Raw genomic sequence first — 19902 nt, 5'->3', positions numbered from 1 at the left:
GAAACCAACGCAGTGCTCAAGAGGTAGCAAGGATCATAACGTATGATGCTTTTATTTGCCGTCGAGGTGAGCTGCATCCCATGTCTTACAATACTTCACATAATTTGTGCAATTGCAGTTTAACTTCTACCATTTATTGGTTGCCTGTAGGTACACATGTCAGTGGCACTAATACACGCTTTGACCCGAAGGAACAGCTCGCCTCCGCCACCGCTGACTTTGGGCGGGCTCTGGCCAAGATGAAGTGCCCCAACAACTACCTCTCAGGACTTACCAAGTATGTACTCACCAGTTCAATCTTACCAATACCTATTGCAATTAATGGCTATGTTTTTTAGGTCGATGTATTAAGCATGTTCATGCCTAACATGTTTTTGCTACTTTTCCTACCTTTTTATAGACATCTAGGTCATTCTCTGCTCTAGCAGCACCTGCCTTGTGATGTTTAACTATGCTAATTGCATTTTTATCAGTACCGGTTTCAATGTCTATTAAGCCTGTTGTAATTAATAGTTGAATCCATTTTTAAATAGTTGTATTTCAATGGCTACAAACTTACAAAACATGACTTAGGATGTTGTTAAGCCTATTGCAATTAACAGTTGTATCCATTTTTTAATCTGTCCATTTGCTACCATGCTACTCTCCGCAAAGAAGATATACTAGAGATGCTGCTCATTTGCTATTTTTGGTGGATGCTAACCCTGTTGTACTTAACATGCTTATCCATGTACTTATGCAGGGTCATAAGGGCCAATGCTGTTGTTTGCCGTTGAGGTTAGCTGCATCCCACGTCTTATAGTATTTCACATCATTTGTGCAATTGCAGTTTAACTTCTACCATTTGCTGGATGCCTCTAGGTACACATGTCAGTGGCACTGATCCACGCTTCAACCCGGAGGAACATCTCGCCTCTGCCACCGCTGACTTTGGGCGGGCTCTGGCCAAGATGAAGTGCCTCAGCAACTACCTCTCAGGACTTACCATGTACTCACCAGTTCAGTCTTACCAATACCAGTTGCAATTAATGGCTATGTTGTGTACGGTCGATGTATTAAGCATGTTGTAGTAAACATGCCTAACACATTTTAGCTATTTTCCCTACCTTTTTATAGACAACTGGGCCATTATCTGCTCTGGCAGCACCTGCCCTGTGATGTTTAACTCTGCCAATTGCATTTTTTTCAGTGCCGGTTTTAATGGCCATTAAGTCTGTTGCAATTAACACTTGTATCCATTTTTAAAGAGTTGTATTTCAATGGCTACAAACTTACAGAACATGAATTAGGATGTTGTTAAGCCTGTTGCAATTAACAGTTGTATCCATTTTTTAATCTGTCCCTTTGCTACCGTGCTACTCTTTCAAAATGAAGATATCACTATAGATGTTGCCGTTTTATTACCATTTGCTATTTTTGGTGGATGTTAACCCTGTTGTAGTTAACATTGGCTTTCCATGTACTTACATAGGGCTACAATGGGCGATGCTCTTGTTTGCCGTCGAGGTTAGCTGTATCCCATGTCTTATACACCATCTATTCCTAAATATAAGTATTTTTAGATTCCAATATAGACTACATAAGGAGCAAAATGAGTGAATCTAGATTCTAATCTAAACCATATGTATAATTCTATATACATCCATATGTAGTTCATATTGAAATCTCAAAAAAAATACTTGTACTTAGGAACATAGGTAGTTGTATTTTACATCATTTGTGCAATCTCAGTTTAGCTTCTAACATTTACTGGTTGCTTGTAGGTACATATATGAGCGGTACTAATCCACGCTTCGATCCCTTTTGCGTATGGGCAATGCGATATTCATGAACAAGCGTCAAGTGAGGAAACTGAGAAAGATTGTTAGGCGAGAGAAACGAGTGATCAGAATTAAGCTCTTTATTTACACTTTGTCAAAGACAACAGTGAACTTTAGGATGGTAAGTAATGTGTTGCCTTTCCCCCCCTGTCCACAACAAGTTACTCTATTAGACCTCAGTATCTGGTATTTTTCTCTTTTTAGTGGTTTCCGAAGCTATTTACTGATGGTTACCTTGCAAACTACATGACCGGATTGGAGGCAACTAAGGTTAAAGTGTACAATTCATGCTACCATGATAATGCTCTAGAAGTCTTCCTGAAGGCGGTGAAGGATGGGCGGGCGATCGTCACAAGCGGTTGGACACAAGTAGTTCATGCCTATGGCATGGAGGAAGGCACATTATGGGCATTTCGCTTCTTCAACACCGTCGGCAGTCAAAATGATTTACACTTTTCTCTTCACCTTTACTGCCTTTAAGCACTATGGTTCATCATAGCTAATCGCTGCCTAATCCTGTAATTATTGAACATATTGTACTGGCAATTTTATTTATGGATTCGTTGTTGAACCATTGTGCTGAGAATTTGAATTGCACATTTCATATTTCAAAATTTCCAATTCAAATAATAAATTACAGGCAAAAATTAAAAGAGAACAAACGGTCATGGAACTTTGCAAACGGTTCTGGCAGTAAAAGCGCTTGTGATGGATAGCCCAATGCTGCATGGTTTTCTACATCAAATCGTCTGTGATGTAGTTAATGAAAGCAAAGAGTTAACCAAGGCAGAGCGTGTGTGATAGTTACACCTTTCACACACGAGCGTATACATAAAACTATGTGGGATGTACATACGAACAGAAACGTTTTCTCTGGATTGACTGTGTGGGATGTACGTAAGAATGGAAACGTATTCCTTGGATTGACTGTGTGTCGTATATATATGAACGGAAATGTTTTTCTGGGATTCACCATGTGGGATGTACATACCTACGGAAATGTTTTTCTCGGATTACCGTGTGGGATGTACATACCTACGGAAATGATTGGGTTTCGATGGCTCGCCCGATCGCACATGGCCCCAGCCTGGGTCCCAGGAGGGCCTATCCTCGACGGTTTCTGGGTCGTGTGGGAAGGACCCCCCTATCGCCCACACTCACTTGGCGATAGTTCCAAATGTCGTCGCAGAAAGGGGTTACAAACCGTTTGTATAGCACCGATGCGCACTAGTGTTAGACCATGAGATCATGCCACTCCCAAATGCCGGAAGAATACTTTGAGGGTTATCAAACTTCACTTCATAACTGGGTGATCATAAAGGTTCTCTACAGGTATTTCGGATAGTGTTCGTTGGGTTGGATGGATCAAGAGTGGGTTTTGTCGCTTCGCGTGACAGAGCGATATCTCTGGGCCCTCTCAGTTAATCTTCCGGATGAAGTAACGACTGACAGCTTCTGCAGTCACTCCCACCAAGCTATAAAGGCTTCATGATGGACTATAACATGCAAGGGATGGAGAAGACACTCCCTAAGCTTTTCATGAGGCATAAAGCCGCGGAAGTAGAAATAAAAAAGTAACATCAAGTGTTGATGGTCAAAAGACCACCAGTTTCAAGAAAGGCAAGGGAAAGAAGCGAAACTTCAAGAAGATTGGCAAGCCAGTTGTCGCTTTCATGAGGAAACCCAAGGCTGGACCCAAACTATGATTTAGTGTTTATGTTGCAAGGGGAATGGCTACTGGAAGCGAAACTGCCCCAAGTACTTCAAAAATAAGAAGGCCCGCAACGTTAACAAAGGTATATTCGATATACATGTTATTGATGTGTACCTTACTAGTGCTTGTAGTAGCGCCTAGGTATTTGATACTAGTTCGGTTGCTAATATTTGTAACTCGAAAAAGGAGATGCAAAATAAACAAAGGCTAGCTAAGGATGAGGTGACGATGTGCGTTGTAAATGGCTCCCTCTAGGTCTACCTTCGGTATTAGTTTTAAACCTCAATAATTGTTATTTGGTGCGCGCGTTGAGCATGCACATTATACCAGGATCTTGTTTATTGTGAGGCGGTTATTCATTTAAATTAGAGAATAATGGTTGTTCTATTTATATGAATAATATCTTTTATGGTCATGCCCCCAATGTGATTTTTTTATTCTTGTCGAATCTCGATCGTAGTGGTACACATGTTCATAACATTCATTTCTAAAGATGCAAAGTTAATGATGATAGTACCACATGCTTGTGGCACTGCCGCTTAGGCCATATTGGTAAAAAGTGCATGAAGAAACTCCATGCTGATGAACTTTTGGAATCATTTGACTTTGAATCATTTGATACATGTGAACCATGCCTCATGGGAAAGATGACTAGAACCCCATTTTCCGGTACAATGGAGCGGTCAATTGACTTGTTGGAAATAATACATACCAATGTATGCGGTCCAATGAGTGTTGAACCACGCAGTGTATGTTGTTATTTTCTGACCTTCACCGATGATTTAAATAGATATGGGTATATTTACTTAATGAAACAAAAGTCTGAAATATTTGAAAAGTTCAAGGATTTTCAGAGTGAAGTAGAAAATCATCACAACGAGATGATAAAATTTCTCTGATCTGATCATGGAGGTGAATATTTGAATTACGAGTCCAGCATGGATTTAAGACAATGTGCAATCATTTCACAACTCACGCCACCTGGAACACCACAATGTAATGGTGTGCCCGAATGTTGTAATCGTACTCTACTAGTTGTGGTGTGTTCCATGATGTCTCTTACCGATTTGCCACTGTCATTTTGGGGTTATGCATTGGAGACAACTGCATTCAATTTTGATTAGGGCACCATCTAACTCCGTTGATACGACACCGTATGAATTATTGTTTGGCAAGAATCCTAAGTTGTCATTTCTTAAAGTTTGGGGATACGGCACTTATGTCAAGGGGCTTCAACATGATAAGCTCGAACCCAAAGAGGAGAAGTGCATCTTCATAGGACACCCTAAAGAGACCATTGGGTATACCTTCTATCACAAATCTGAGAGAAATATCTTTGTTGCCAAGAATGGATCCTTTCTACAGGAGTTTCTCTCCAAAGAAGTGAGTGCGAGGAAAGTAGAGCTCGATGACGTAATCGTACCTTCTCTCAAATTGGAAAGTAGCACATCACAAAAAAAAGTTCCCATGATGCCTACACCAGCCGGAGAGGAAGCTAATGATGATGATCATGAAACTTCGAATCAAGCTCCTACTGAACTTCGTAGGTCAATCAGGACACATACCTCCCCTGAATGGTATGGTAATCCTGTCCTGGAAGTCATGTTGGTGGACAAAAGTGAACGTATGAACTATGAAGAAGCAATGATGTTCCTGGATTCTGATAAATGGCTTGAGGCCAAGAAATCTGAGATAGGATCCATGTACGAAAACCAAGTATGGACTCTGGTAGACTTACATGATGACCAAAAGGCCATTGAGAACAAATGGATCTTTAATAAGAAGACGAACGATGATGGTAATGTCACTGTCTATAAAGCTCAACTTGTGGTAAAGGTTTTTGACAAGTTCAAGGGGAAGACTACGATGAAACTTTCTCACATGTAGCAATGTTGAAGTATGTTAGGATTATGTTAGCAATTGCTGCATTTTCAATTATGAAATCTGGCAAATGGACTTCAACACAACATTCCTTAATGGTTTCCTTAAGGAAGAGTTGTATATGATGCAACCATAATGTTTTGTCGATCCTAAGGATGCTAATAAGGTATGCAAGCTCCAGTGATCCTTTTATGGACTCGTGCAAGCATCTCAGAGTTGGAATCTTTTCTTTGATGAGGTGATCAAGGATTTTGGAATTTTGCAAGTTCATGGAGAAGGTGGTACTTACAAGAAAGTGAGTGGGAGCTCTGTAGCATTTCTAATACTGTATGTGGAGACATATTATTGATTAGAAACGACATATAATTTCTGGAAAACATAAAGGGTTATTTGAACAAAAAAATCAATGAAAGACCTCGGTGAAGTAGCCTACATATTGTGCATCAAGATCTATAGAGATAGAGCAAGACGCCCAATAGGACTTTCACAAAGTACATACCTTGACAAGGTTTTGAAGAAGTTTGAAATGGACCAGTCGAAGAAGGGTTCTTGGTTGTGTTGCAAGGTGTGAAGTTGAGTAAGACTCAAAGCCTGACCACGACAGAAGAAATAGGAAGGATGAAAGTTGTCCCTTATACCTCAGCCATAGGCTCTATCATGTATGCCATGTTGTGTACCAGACTTGATGTGTGCCTTGCCATAAGTTTAGGTGGGAGGTACCAGAGTGATCCAGGAGTGGATCACTGGATAGTGGTCAAAAATATCCTAAGTACCTAAAGAGGACTTAGGAAATGTTTCTCGCTTATGGAGGTGACAAAGATCTCATCGTAAAGGGTTATGTTGATGCTAGCTTTGACACTGATCCAGATGACTCAAAGTCTCAAATAGGATACATATTTATTTTGGATGGTGGAGCAGTTGTTTGGATTAGCTCCAAGAAGATCGTGGTAGCAGTATCTACATATGTGACATAGAGATTTCTAAAGTACATACGGACCAGAATGTGGTAGACCCGTTGACTAAACCTCTTCCATGAGCAAAACATGATCAACACCAGAACTTGATGGGTGTTAGATTCATAACTATGTAAACTAGATTATTAACTCTAGTGCAAGTGGGAGACTGTTGGAAATATGCCCTAGAGGCAATAATAAAGATGTTATTATCATATTTCCTCGTTCATGATAAATGTTTATTATAAAGACTACAATTATATTGACCAGAAACTTAAATACATGTGTGGATACATAAACGAGTACAATATCCCTAGTGAGCCTCTACTAGACTAGCTCGTTGATTAAATATGGTTAAGGTTCCTAACCATAGACATGAGTTGTCATTAAATAATGGAATCACATCATTAGAATAATGATGTGATGGACAGACCCAACCGTAAGCTTAGTATCAGATTGCATCACTTAGTTTATTTGCTATAGTTTTCTTCATGTCAAGTATTTGTTCCTTAGACCATGAGATCATGCCACTCCCAAATGCCGTAAGAATACTTTGTGGGTTATCAAATGTCACTTCATAACTAGGTGATCATAAATGTTCTCCACGGGTATCTCATAAAGTGTTTGTTGGTTGCATGGATCGAGACTCGGTTTTGTTGCTTCGTGCGACAGAGAGATTATCTCTAGGCCTTCTCAGTAATACAACATCATGAATAGCTTGCAAGCATGTGACTAATGAGTTTAGTCATGGTGATCTTGTATTAGGGAACGATTAAATAGACATGTCGGTAACGAGATTGAACTAGGTATACAGATAGATACTGGCATTCGAATCTCGGGCAAGTAACATATCAGCGGACAGAACTGTATACGGGATTAATTGATTCCTGAACATCGTGGTTCAAACTGATAAAGATCTTCGCTGAATATGTGGGAATAAATATGGCATCATGGTCCTGCTATTGATTATTGATGAAAGAGGTGTCTCGGTCATGTTTGCATGTTCTCGAACCTGTAGGGTCACACACTTAACGTTCAGGAATGCTAGGGTAGTATGAGGATATTCATATGGTCAAGTTTGAAAGTAGTTAGAGTCCCAGACGGGATCTGGGACATTATGAGGAGCTCCAGAATGGTCTGCATGTAAATATTTATATATGGAAAGTGGTTTTAGGGTTCCAGGAAATTTTGCAGGATTTTTTGGTATTGTATCAGGAAGGTTCTAGAAGGTCCCAGGGTGGGGCCCACATGCATGGGAGACCCACATGGACGTGGGTAGTGGGGCAAGGCCCCACACCCCTATTCTAGGAGCGCCAAGATCCCCCTAATAGGAATAAGATCATATCCCGAAGGGATAAGATCAATATCCCTAAAAAAAGGGAGAGCGGTCGATGGGGAAGGAAAGGAGGGGATTTCCTTACCCCCTTTAACCAGCGACCCTAGGGTCTTGGTGTCCAAGCCACAAGCCCCCCCCACCTATATGAAGATGGGGAGGCACAAGGCCAGAAGCATTCCACCCATGGCCACCTCTCCCTCCCGTTACTCCTCCTCCTCCTCCATGTAGCGCTTGGCGAAACCTTGTCGTTGTTCCGCCGCCACCACCATGCCGCCGCGCTGGCCTAGATACCATCTACCTCTCCACCCTCCCTTGTTAGATCAAGAAGGCAAATACATCACCAAGTTGTACGTGCGCACATCTTGGAGATGTCGTCCATTCGGTGCTGAATCGGATTGGACCGTGAAAGGAGTACGACTACGCCAACCACGATCATTAGATCGTTAATGCTTTCGGTCTACAAGGGTATGCAGATTCTCCCTCTTGATGGTAGCATCTCCTTTGAATAGATCTTGGGTGTTTTGTTAGAATATTTTTGTTTTCCATGCAATGTTCCCTATCAGGAATTACCACACTTGGGTATATCTTCACGAAGTAAGCGATCTCCAAGCTCTTACGAACTTCCCGGGTTTGTCACAAACTTGAAGACTTCCAAGCACGTAAGCAATTTAGGAGGCGCACACCCTTCAAAAGTAACAATATAAAGGTTGCTTGGTGATGAATCACTTGCTCTTGTGCTTCAAAAGATAATATCCTCAACACTCAAATCCTCTTAAGATATGGTTATTGGATTGGATAAGTATGAGTGGAAAGCAAAAGGGGATTAGATATCAAAGGATTGGCTTGGATTGTTGGAGTAGAAATACTTTTGATATCAACACAAGGAGGTGTAGTTATTTCTCATAACATATGATGGGAGTGGAGTTTGCTTAAGTTAACTAGTGGGATAGGTGGGCATAGAAACCTGCCTGTTACCAACTTTACTACATAGCTTAGAAGCTCCGAAGTGATTAGCTCGAAAGCTTTGACGTTAACAAAGGTAGTAATTTTCACACGGTTTGGAAGGTCCGACCAAAGATCATTTGGAGGCTTCGATATATACTCTTCAGTAGTGGTGCACTCTCTATTTTGCCTCAAAAATTCTGACGGGTTTGCTTCAGAACTTCTGACATGGCAATAGAAGGTTTGCCAGAAGAATTGTCAATTTTGAATGGAACACTTGGAAGCTCCGAATGAAAAGCGTCATGCAACTCCTATATGTGGTGAATTGTTGGCTGGATAGAAGAGTTTGGAATCTCCAATGTGAATATGGAATTAGGTATATATATAGTGGAAGGACTTCAGGGTTTTGGAGTTTGATCTTTAAGCACATGGAGAAAGAAACTCATCATGAATCCTCACCCCCTTTTGATAGTATCAGCATTTCTATGGATTCAATATGATCTTGGATCACTAAAATGAAAAAGAGGAATCCTTTGGCTTGGCCAAAACTTGTGTTTATGTTTTTTTGACTGAATACTATGAGGCAAAAGCCCCACAGCCCTTTACTAAATCCACCAAAAAGGTCCAGCACAGTCTCTACTAAATAAATATGTACAAAAGGTAAAAAGACTAGTCTAACTATCCTCTAGAACTTACCTATTTACATACAACATGCAGATATTTACAACCAGAAATGTTACAACGGGCACATGATTATCATCACTAAAAGGGTGAAAAGAATCTCAGGTGGATGCAATCAAATATTTAAGGTAGTGCTTTGATCCATTGCAGCAGAAGTGGTTTCACAGCAGCCTTCATTCTGTGGGAGTGTAGAGTTTGATCACTAATGAACTTGGCCTTCCATGCTCCAAAGGTAGGCCTGATGTGCCTAAATTTTTCTCATTTCTTGTAGTCCATATGCTTCATGCAGCCAGGAACACTACCTCAAAGAAGAAGGGTTGACGAAATCCTCTTTGAGCTACCAATATGCATTCCCTGGTGGACAAACCAGCTTGCCAATATATTTGTAAGTAATTCAAACTTTGGTGCTGAAGTTGGACTTAAAGAAAAGACGATCTCTATCTTCATGTAGCTGTGCAACACACATGGGACAAAGATTGTCATCATCCTCAGACCTCCAATGTCTTCTGAGAAGCATATCTCTTGTGTTTAAACGATCATTAAGCATTAGCCATGCAAAAATGTTGATTTTCATGGTGCATTTACTTTTCCAGATCCATTTGCAAGGATCATCATCAGGAAAGGAGGAGTGCATGAGAATATAGTAACTTTTGGCAGAAAAACTACCTTTCCCAGGGGTCCATGACCAGGAATCAGGTGCATTGGGGTCTCTCTCCAATCTTTGAATGTCAAGCTGCAAGGTTTGAAGTTCTTCCATTGCCTCAGGAGATAATGGAAGCTGAAATTGAGCTTGTATGTCCAAATCCTCAATGAAATCTCTAACTAAGATCTTGTCATCCATGGTAAAGGAGAAGAGGCATGGAAATCTCTCTTTAACCGGGTTGGAGCAGTCATTAAGGACCCATGAATCATGCCAGAAGAGTGCAGAGTCACCAGAATTAATTATGACAGTTGAATTTGCTCTATAAATATCATTGATATTCATGATGTATCTCCACCAAAAGGATCCACATTGAACTGTTGCATGTGGAACCAGACCTATATAGTACGTGTCGCATATCAATGAGACCCATGGGATATCTGCCTTGTTGTAGAACTTGTGGAGGTGTTTAGTGAGCAAGGCTCTATTATGAATGGCTAGGTTAATAATACCCAAGCCCCCCTTATCCTTAAGTTTGCACACCATAGGCCATGCTGCCAGAGAATGCTTTGGGGTGTCAAAATTTCCTCTCCACAAGCACTGCCTCATGATTCTCTCCAGCTGTTTGATAATTGCAGCAGGCAGACTGATTGCAGTAATTGCAACCTTGCTCCTTGTGATAGGAGGGAGGAGCTAGCAGACAATCTCCTTTCTACCCTGTCAACAACAGGGACCAAGTCTACAATTCTTGGCTTGGTGGTTCCCTCTGGTAGCCCAAGATATGTAAAGGGCAATGTACCCACTTGACACCCAAAAATTGCTGCAAGTCTGTTGGTTTCTTCAAGGGATACATTTATGGGAAGAATACATGATTTGTGGAAATTTACTTTCAAGCCAGTAGACTTATAGAATGCAACCACATTTCCTTGAGGGCTAGCAGTTGGGTCTCATCAGCTTGCACAATGAGCAAAGTGTCATCAGCATATGGAACAATTGGAAACTCAGGATCATTGGATGGAATGGGTAAAGCTAGCAGTCCATCTTGGAGCATTTTATTGACAACAGTTTGCAGTAAATCAACAGCAATGAGAAAGAGCAAAGGTGATAGTGGGTCTCCCTACCTAACCCCTCTCTTGCAATTGAACTATTTACCCGGCACTCCATTAAGCAGAATAGAAGATGATCCAGATGAAAGAAGTTCCTTAACCCAAGAAATCCATTTGTCATCAAAACCTTTGTGCTTTAACATCAACAGTATAAGATCATGCTCTACAATGTCAAAAGCTTTTGCAAAATCCAGCTTGAGTATCAAAATTGGCCTGTTTGATTGGTGACACTGGTGAATGTACTGCAGGCTCTAGGCAATGCAATCTTGGATGGATCTAGACTTGAGGAAACCATACTGGTTCTTATGGATACATGTGAGGATAACTCTTTGTAGTCTGTTTGCTAAAAGCTTGGTTAGAAATTTGAGACAGGTGTTTGTGAGGGAAATAGGTCTGAAATCATTTGGCCCCTCAGGTGATAGCACTTTTGGGGTAACCAAAGAACCATTAATACTCTTCAAATAGATCTTGCCATGAAAGAAATCAGAGAAGAGCTTATAAAAGTCTTCTTTTATAATATGCCAGCATCTCTTGACAAATATTCTAGTAAAACCATCAGGTCTAGGGGCTCTGTCTAAAGGAAGTCCTACTTCATTAATTTCCTCATTAGTAAAAGGCCCAGATAAATCCTTTAGACCTGGCACTGGTTGAATGAGATCACCCAGATCAAACTGCGTATCAATTCCTTGAGCAATTCCCATTCTGTCTCTCTAAGAGCCCCACAGTAATCCAGCCATTTCACTATGAGAAGAAACTGTCAATCCATCCTCAGAAACTAGGCTAGAGATTGTATTTCTTCTAAACCATTATGTTGCCATAGCTTGGAAGAATTTGGAATTCTCCTCTCCCACTTTAATCCATCTCATTGTGCATCTTTGCTTCCAATAAATGTACTGTAAATGAAGAAGGTCCTCAAGGTGAGGTTTAACTAATTTTCTAAAGTTAAACTCATGCCTTATTAGAGGTCTCTGATCCTCCAAATTGTCAAAGGCCAGAATAACAGCATTGCAAGCTTGCATTAATAATTTTAACCTTGAGAGTCCAGTGTGCCATCTCTTCACGTCATGCCTTCAACGTTTGAATTTTTCTGTCAAGACAGCTGCTGCATTCATCTTGTTGGTGGGGGCAGACCATGATTGTTGAACACAATCAAAAAAACCTGGCATATCAACCCAATAGTTTTCAAAATGAAACACTTTGGCTTTGGGGATAGTTGTTGAAATAGAAATTACACATGGCACGTGATCAGAGCTAGTTTTTTCCAAAGGATAAACCATAGTGTTAGGGAATTCAGCGATCCAATTGGGTGTGGTGAAAAACCATTCGAACTGCTCAAGCAATGGATTCTCCTGTATGTTTGACCAAGTGAACTGTCTCCCTTTCAAAGGTAATTCAAGTAAACCCAAGTGGCCAATTATTTCATTGAAAATGAACATGTCATTGACATCTCCTCCAGGTTGATTTCTGTTTTCATCAGATCTTATGAAATTAAAATCTCCAAGAAATAACCATAGCTCATCCTTGGGTATATTGATGTGATATAACCAATGAACAAAATTATATCTTAGTTGGCCTTGACAAGGTTCATGAACATTAGGCAAAGTCCACTTTTGATTGTTATGGGATGAGGAAAAGTTTATTATGACACCAAAACTCTGAACCTCAACCAGAGAACCCACAAGAGCAGATGAACACCATAGGACCAGAATCGCACTAGAAGCTCCCACGAAAGGAGAGTAGGCAAAGTTATCAAAATGTTTAGGGTAAAATTTTCTAATGGATCGCTGATCAAAATAGTCACACTTGGTTTCTTGCAAACAGATGACAGAGCACTAACTCTCTTCAATTTTTGCTCTAACAGCTCTCTGTCAAATTTCAGAGTTTTAGCCCCTAACATTCCAACATAGAACTTTCCAGTCTTTGTTATGGTGTGCATTCATTGGCAAACATAATAACATAAGAGAACATGCACAATACTACATAATAGCACTGTGAAATATAATAACCGGCACCCATAATATATCGCAGCAAACCAAAAGTATCACCCACTGGCAGAAAAAAAGTCTAAAGAAAAACAGACAAAAGCACAGTCACGGCTGTACAAGGGATCTGCCTCCCTATAATGGAGCAAATTGCATTACTCAACATCAGGAACTGGTGGTGCTTGAGAGGACTTGGGAGCAACCATAAGCTGCTCCACATATAGCTTCTCCTGTGAATGCCTAGAGAAGCTCCAAGAGTTTGCTTGACAGTGATTGGGGTTGGAGGAGGGACATTAGATGCTGCATATTGAGGTACTTCATTGATAGGTTCAATCCTTGGCTTCTTTGCTCTTGGTTGACACAGAGGTTTGGGCTTCATAGGTATGGTGGCAGAAGTAGGTTTGAAACCCCAGAGCTTGGCAGCACTTCTGGTCATCCGTCGGTCAGAGAAATCTGGCCGTTGAGCTGCTATTTGTGCTTCTTCTTCCTTTGCTTGCCAGAAGAAGTGAAGTTGGTGCTTGCAGTGACTGGAGGCTGAAGAGAGGCATGGCTATCATCAGAAACCACCTCCTCTAAAGATAATTTTCGAGCAACAGGTTTTGAGGGAGGTGGCAAAGCCCAAAAAAATGTCTGCCTGCTGCATCATGGGCCATTGAAAGGGCACCAAATCCTCAAAATCATTTGACCAAGATCTCTTCAGAAGAGAGTGGATGTCCTCTAATATAAACTAAAACTGAGGTGGGATGGAGGCTGTCAGGAAGGTGGGCATAAGAGAAACAAATGATCTCTTCCAAATCATATCTGGCGGCAAAACAGGCCCAAGCATTATGCGAGCTGCTCCAACAATGAGTGGAGGCTGAAGAGGAGGCTGGTATGGTATAATAGCCAGCTGATTTTCCTCATTTGGCCCCTCCTCATGTTGATCTTCCCCATGTTGCAGAGGCATAGCTGCTTGCATCTCTTGCACATTGAGAGGTTGATTCTGCTGTTCCTGAACAAAATCTTGAGGCTGGACAGGCTGCACATTTACTAACTGACGCTACAACAAAACATGTTGAACTTGCTGCTCGGGAGGCTGATTGGGCCCAAGGATAGGTTGTGTTGGGTTCTCATTCTGGTCATCCACGAAGTGTACCAACGGCTGTGCTGGAGGCCCGATGAAAGGAGCATCCACTGGGCCCAAGAGAGGCCCATCAACTGCAGGGTTTTGCTGAGAGGAGTCGTTGGAGCCCAGGCAGGGGTTTAAAACCATGAAATTCTGTTCTTGTGGCATCTGCTACTGAACTTGATCTTGCTTATCATGCCAAGGCTGACCTCAGCCCTCTCCTTGATCTTGTGGTGGCTACTGCAGTTCATCAGGCTAAACAGGTTGAGGAACATCATTCCAACCAAGTGTAGGGTATGGTGGAAGGACCCAGAACTGCTCCACAGGTTGCAGTTCGCGTGTCATAGGATGAGGGTTGCGGTCGAAAGGCATGATATCCTCGTCTTGGGGCAACCTCTCTGCAAAAGCCGCCATCAGAATGTTGCATGATGTTGTCCAAGACACGAGAGCAGCTCCCACAGTTGCAAACTGTCGAAAAAACACATCTCTTGGAACCAAAATGTTATCAGAGAAAGAAGCATACACCAAAGAGCGGACTAGTCGATGATCCTCTTCATTCCAATAGTGAAACTACCCAAAAGTGCCCACTATCTCTGCCAAATTCTCTGTATTGCGATAATCAAGCGGCACTCCAATGAACATGAGCCAACCAGTGCGGTGACCTTGTAGGGCACGATAACCTTCTCCATCATCATGATTGATGAACCTCAAAAAAATCTCCTCACCATGCTGGTTCAGACCAAGCGGCCATGGCGGATGATTGACTAGAGCACTATGCACTACTAGGTCTTGCATCTGATAGAGACCAACACCTTGAAACCAGGTTCGAGAAGATAGTACCGGAAGCTATAGCTTGTCGAGGATGAAATCTCGTACTTGTTGTCAAACAAGAGGCACATCCTCTAGCTATGGATTGGTTCCATGATCCCAACCATGTAAGATTAATGTCACCGAGGTGGAGTTCTTTCCAGGGTGTAGTATGTGCGAGGCACCCAATGCGGGCCAGCATCAACGATGTCGTGGCCAGTCGGGAGAAAACTCCATGGATCAAGCTCATAGTTAGCCATGGCCAGGCGTGGAGGTGGAGTAGGGGGCGGCGGTGGCGATGAGGATTTGTCTGTCTATAGAGGAGGGGATTCCTTTGGTGTGGCAGAGGATCTTTGCACTGTTTGGGTGCTTGAAGCATCGGGAGGGGTTTCCTTGATGGCGCGAGGCTCGAGGTCGGTAGCTGAAGTTCGACCCTTGGGAACCCAAACTTTTAAAGCTGGTGGTGACCGTGTACACCCTTTTTTAACGCGACCGAGCCGGAAACACCTGCGACAACGTGTCTCATTCGTACACTTATCCAAAATATGACCCATACCCAAGCAACACGCGAAGTCCCAGACTTGTGCTGGAAGTTCTTCAACATGTTCATCCAGGCCCTGCAAATCACGTACCACCTCCAAAGGTGACCTGGCAGGTGACACCGACGCATCCTTTGCAAGCCCAGGCCAAACCATAGTGGCAGGCGCGTAGACAACCCATCATCCTCAGACTCAGTAGAATCATCATCTGGTAGAATTAACGGATTTTGGGACGATCCTTCCAAACAAACAGTAACAGGAGCAATATCCGGGGACAAGATTACACTGGCCCGATCATGATTGAGTGAATCCCATGAAAAGCGGATATTCGGTGAAACAGACCCAAACTGAATGGCCGGAGATGCCACTGGCACCAAGTCCGCCTACGGCGAGCTAACATCAACTTGATTAATCATAGGATTTGCACCTAATAACTCTTGCGGGTCAAGAGTATAACCTGCATCTTGCTGAACTATGGAAATATCTTCAGGTGTAGCATTGTAGCGATAACTGTCGGTGTGAAAACCGGCGGATCTCGGGTAGGGGGTCCCGAACTATGCGTCTAAGGATAATGGTAACAGGAGGCGGGGGACACGATGTTTACCCAGGTTCAGGCCCTCTCTATGGAGGTAATACCCTACTTCCTGGTTGATTGATCTTGATGATATGAATATTACAAGAGTTGATCTACCACGAGATCGTAGAGGCTAAACCCTAGAAGCTAGCCTATGATTCTGATTGTTCTCGTCCTATGGACTAAACCCTCCGGTTTATATAGACACCATAGGGGGCTAGGGTTACACAGAGTCGGTTACAGAGAAGGAAATCTACATATCCGAATTACCAAGCTTGCCTTCCACGCAAAGGAGAGTCCCACACGGACGCGGGACGAAGTCTTCAATCTTGTATCTTCATAGTCCAACAGTCTGGCATAAGCATATAGTCCGGCTATCCGTGGACCCCCTAATCTAGGACTTCCTCAGTAGCCCCCGAACCAGGCATCAATGACGATGAGTCTGGAACGCAGATTGTCTTCGGCATCGCAAGGCGGGTTCCTTCTCCGAATACTCCAAAGTAGACCTTGAACACAAGAATCGTGTCCGACTCTGCAAAACAAATTCCACATAGCACCGCAGAGAGTACATTCCACGAGTCTAATCTGCTGACAACTTTTACCTAGCGTGCCATCACGCCACGGCCCGGTTATTATTCAAACCGTTTTTCCAACCTGCCCCTAAACGTCTTGCGAGGCGGTTTTATTGGCACGTCTTGTCGAAGCAGAGATCGTGTCCCCCTTATCATGGGATTCTCATCAATACGGGCATGGGTAACCCAACCGCTCCATTAAAACGACTCCTTGGTTTAGGCAAGTCCCAAACGGCCACGGAGAGGACGCTTGACATTCATCCTCTTTATAAAGAGGTCAATGTCAGTGTCAAAACCGGCGGATCTCGGGTAGGGGGTCCCGAACTGTGCGTCTAAGGCTAATGGTAACAGGAGGCTGGGGACACGATGTTTTACCCAGGTTCGAGCCCTCTCAATGGAGGTAATACCCTACTTCCTAGTTGATTGATCTTGATGATATGAGTATTACAAGAGTCGATCTACCACGAGATCATAGAGGCTAAACTCTGGAAGCTAGCCTATGATTATGATTGTTCTTGTCCTACGGACTAAACTCTCCGGTTTATATAGACACCGGAGGGGGCTAGGGTTACACAGAGTCGGTTACAGAGAAGGAAATTTACATATCCGTATATCCAAGCTTGCCTTCCACGCAAAGGAGAGTCCCATCCGGACACGGGACGAAGTCTTCAATCTTGTATCTTCATAGTCCAATAGTCCGGCCAAAGTATATAGTCTGGCTGTCCGAGGACCGCTTAATCCAGGACTCCCTCAGTATCCCCTGAACCAGGCTTCAATAACGATGAGTCTAACGCGCAGATTGTCTTCGGCATTGCAAGGCGGGTTCCTTCTCCGAATACTTCGTAAGAGATTTAGAACACAAGGATCGTGTCCGGCTCTGCAAAACAAATTCCACATTCCACCGTAGAGAGTATAATATTCCACAAATCTAATCTGCTGACAACTTTTTACAACATCACACCATGGTCCGGTCACTATTCGAACCGTTTCTCACAACCAGCCACCGCACATATCACGAAGCGGTTTTATCGGCACGTCTTGTCAAAGCAGAGATCGTGTCCCCCCATTGCGGGATTCTCATCAATATGGGTGTGGGTAACCCAACCGTGCCATTAATCGTGGCGCTTGGGGGAATAAGCGTTTTTGGCGGGCAAGTGGGGTGGCGCAGGATCTTTGCTGCCTTTATAAGGGGATAAGAACCTTCCCTTTCAACCACGCCTTTCTCTGCTCATCCATTCCTTTCCGCTCGAGCCCTAGTGCCCAAGCGCTCCTCTTCTCCGCCCAAAAAGGCTTCCCGAAGATGTCCGGATTCGGAGCAGGAGGCAAGTGGATGGCCTCTACCATCGGGGAGAAGGATATCAAAAAGCTTCAGGGGGGCGGGTATCTGGCCAAGAGAATTAGCCACCATATTCCGATGGCGGGACAAATCGTCCCCACCCCGGAACCCCACGAGAGGGTGGTATTTCGTCCTCGCTTTGTCCGTGGGCTAGGGTTTCCCCTCCACCCATTTGTTCGCGGCATCATGCATTACTACGAGATTGATTTCCATGATCTATCCCCAAACTCTTTCCTCAACATCTCGACATTCATAGTCATGTGCAAGGCCTTTCTCCGTGTTTCGCCGCACTTCGGCTTATGGCTAAAGGTTTTTAATGTAAAGACCAAGGTAGTGAGCGGTGAGCATGCCGAATGCGGAGGCTCCATGGTGAGCAAGATGCCCAATGTCACATGGCCGACAGGGACTTTCAATGATTCCGTCAAGGAGTGGCAGCAGCAGTGGTTCTACATCACCGAGTCGCCTGGCAAGGAGTGGACCGCCATTCTGGAGTTAAGATCCGGTGCCCCCCTGTGAATTACGTCATGGCACGAGAAGGGCCTGAGCTGGGCTTCATCTGATGAGCTATCAGAGCTCCAGACGCGCGTCCAAGACATGGAAGACAAGAGCATCAAGCTCATCAATGTAGTCCAGGTGATGTTGATTCGCCGGATTCTACCATGTCAACACCGAGCTTGCAATCTACAGGAGTTCGACACGGCCAAGCACCAGACCCTGCTAGAGCTCTTTGGCTCTACACACAAGGACATCTGGAAGGTGCTTTTCAAGTCCGGCAAACCATGGCCGGACTCCACCGAGGACCGCGGGTACCAACTGTCCCGCCCCGCAAGTTCGGTAAGCAATTGAATGTTTGACAATTCATGCATTCTGTTCGTACATCCTCAGAAAAACACTTAACGTATTTCCCATCATTTTTCCTAGGCTGGGCGAAGAAGGCGGGGCGGATCTACTGTCCTGCCCCTCTGCCAGAAGAACCGTCCGGCCCACTTCTTACGAAGATGCTAGTCCCGGTGCCATATAAAGCATCGAAGAAGAAGACCGAGAAGGAGGCCAAGAAGACCAGGGGCGGCCTCCGTCACCGTGGTACCACGAACACAAAATCCGAAGACTTCAATGCCCATTCTTCCTCCAAAGAGGATGGGGAGGAGGAGGATGAATCCCCCATAGGGGGAAAGAAGAAAAGAATGGCCTCTATCTCCTTGGAGGCCGATTCGCCTAAGAGGGGAAAAACTCCCCTTCAAGAGGAGTCCACGGGCGCCACCGATAGCAGCCCGGAGTGGGATCCCAGGGCTGAGCCCCTGGTGAACTCGTAAGTATAAAATTCGAACAGACTCATGCTTCCGAACTTGTCATGGCATCACATTCTAACTTGAGCCGTGCTTTTCTTTCTCACTCCGGCGAAGCCCCACGCTAAACAATCCTCGTCAGAAGATCTATTGGGTTCGGATGCTATGGGGAGCGGGACACCCCCAAAGGCCTCCTTCTCCAAATGTAGGGATGAAACCGAGGTTTTGTCCCAGAAGGACCCAGGCCACGGAGGAGGGGAGAAGGTCGCAAAGGCGGCACCAGGAGGCTATACTTCTGGCGCCGGTCACATGGGAGAAAAAGCTCCCATGGGTGTCGACGGTGGGGGTCATCTTGGACCCAAGCCGGACACGATTCTAGAGACCCATAAGTTCCCCGAGTCAGACAGATGGACTCCGCCAACTGGAAGAGGTATGTTTGCTCCACCAGTCGCCTCTGCCCAACCAGAGGTGCTGGATACTTTATTGGCGGCGCTGAAGGGTGCCTCCATTGTTGATGAACACCGTGCCCTCATGGGTGCGGTGATTGAGAAGATTCAGTCTACTGAGAGTGGACTGACTGAATCCTGTATCAGCCTCATAAGAGGCTTTGAGGTATGTTTTATGAATT

This window comes from Triticum dicoccoides, chromosome 1B, assembly GCF_002162155.2.
Source record: "Triticum dicoccoides isolate Atlit2015 ecotype Zavitan chromosome 1B, WEW_v2.0, whole genome shotgun sequence".
Taxonomy (NCBI): Eukaryota; Viridiplantae; Streptophyta; class Magnoliopsida; order Poales; family Poaceae; genus Triticum; species Triticum dicoccoides.
This window is presented reverse-complemented; position numbering follows the sequence as displayed.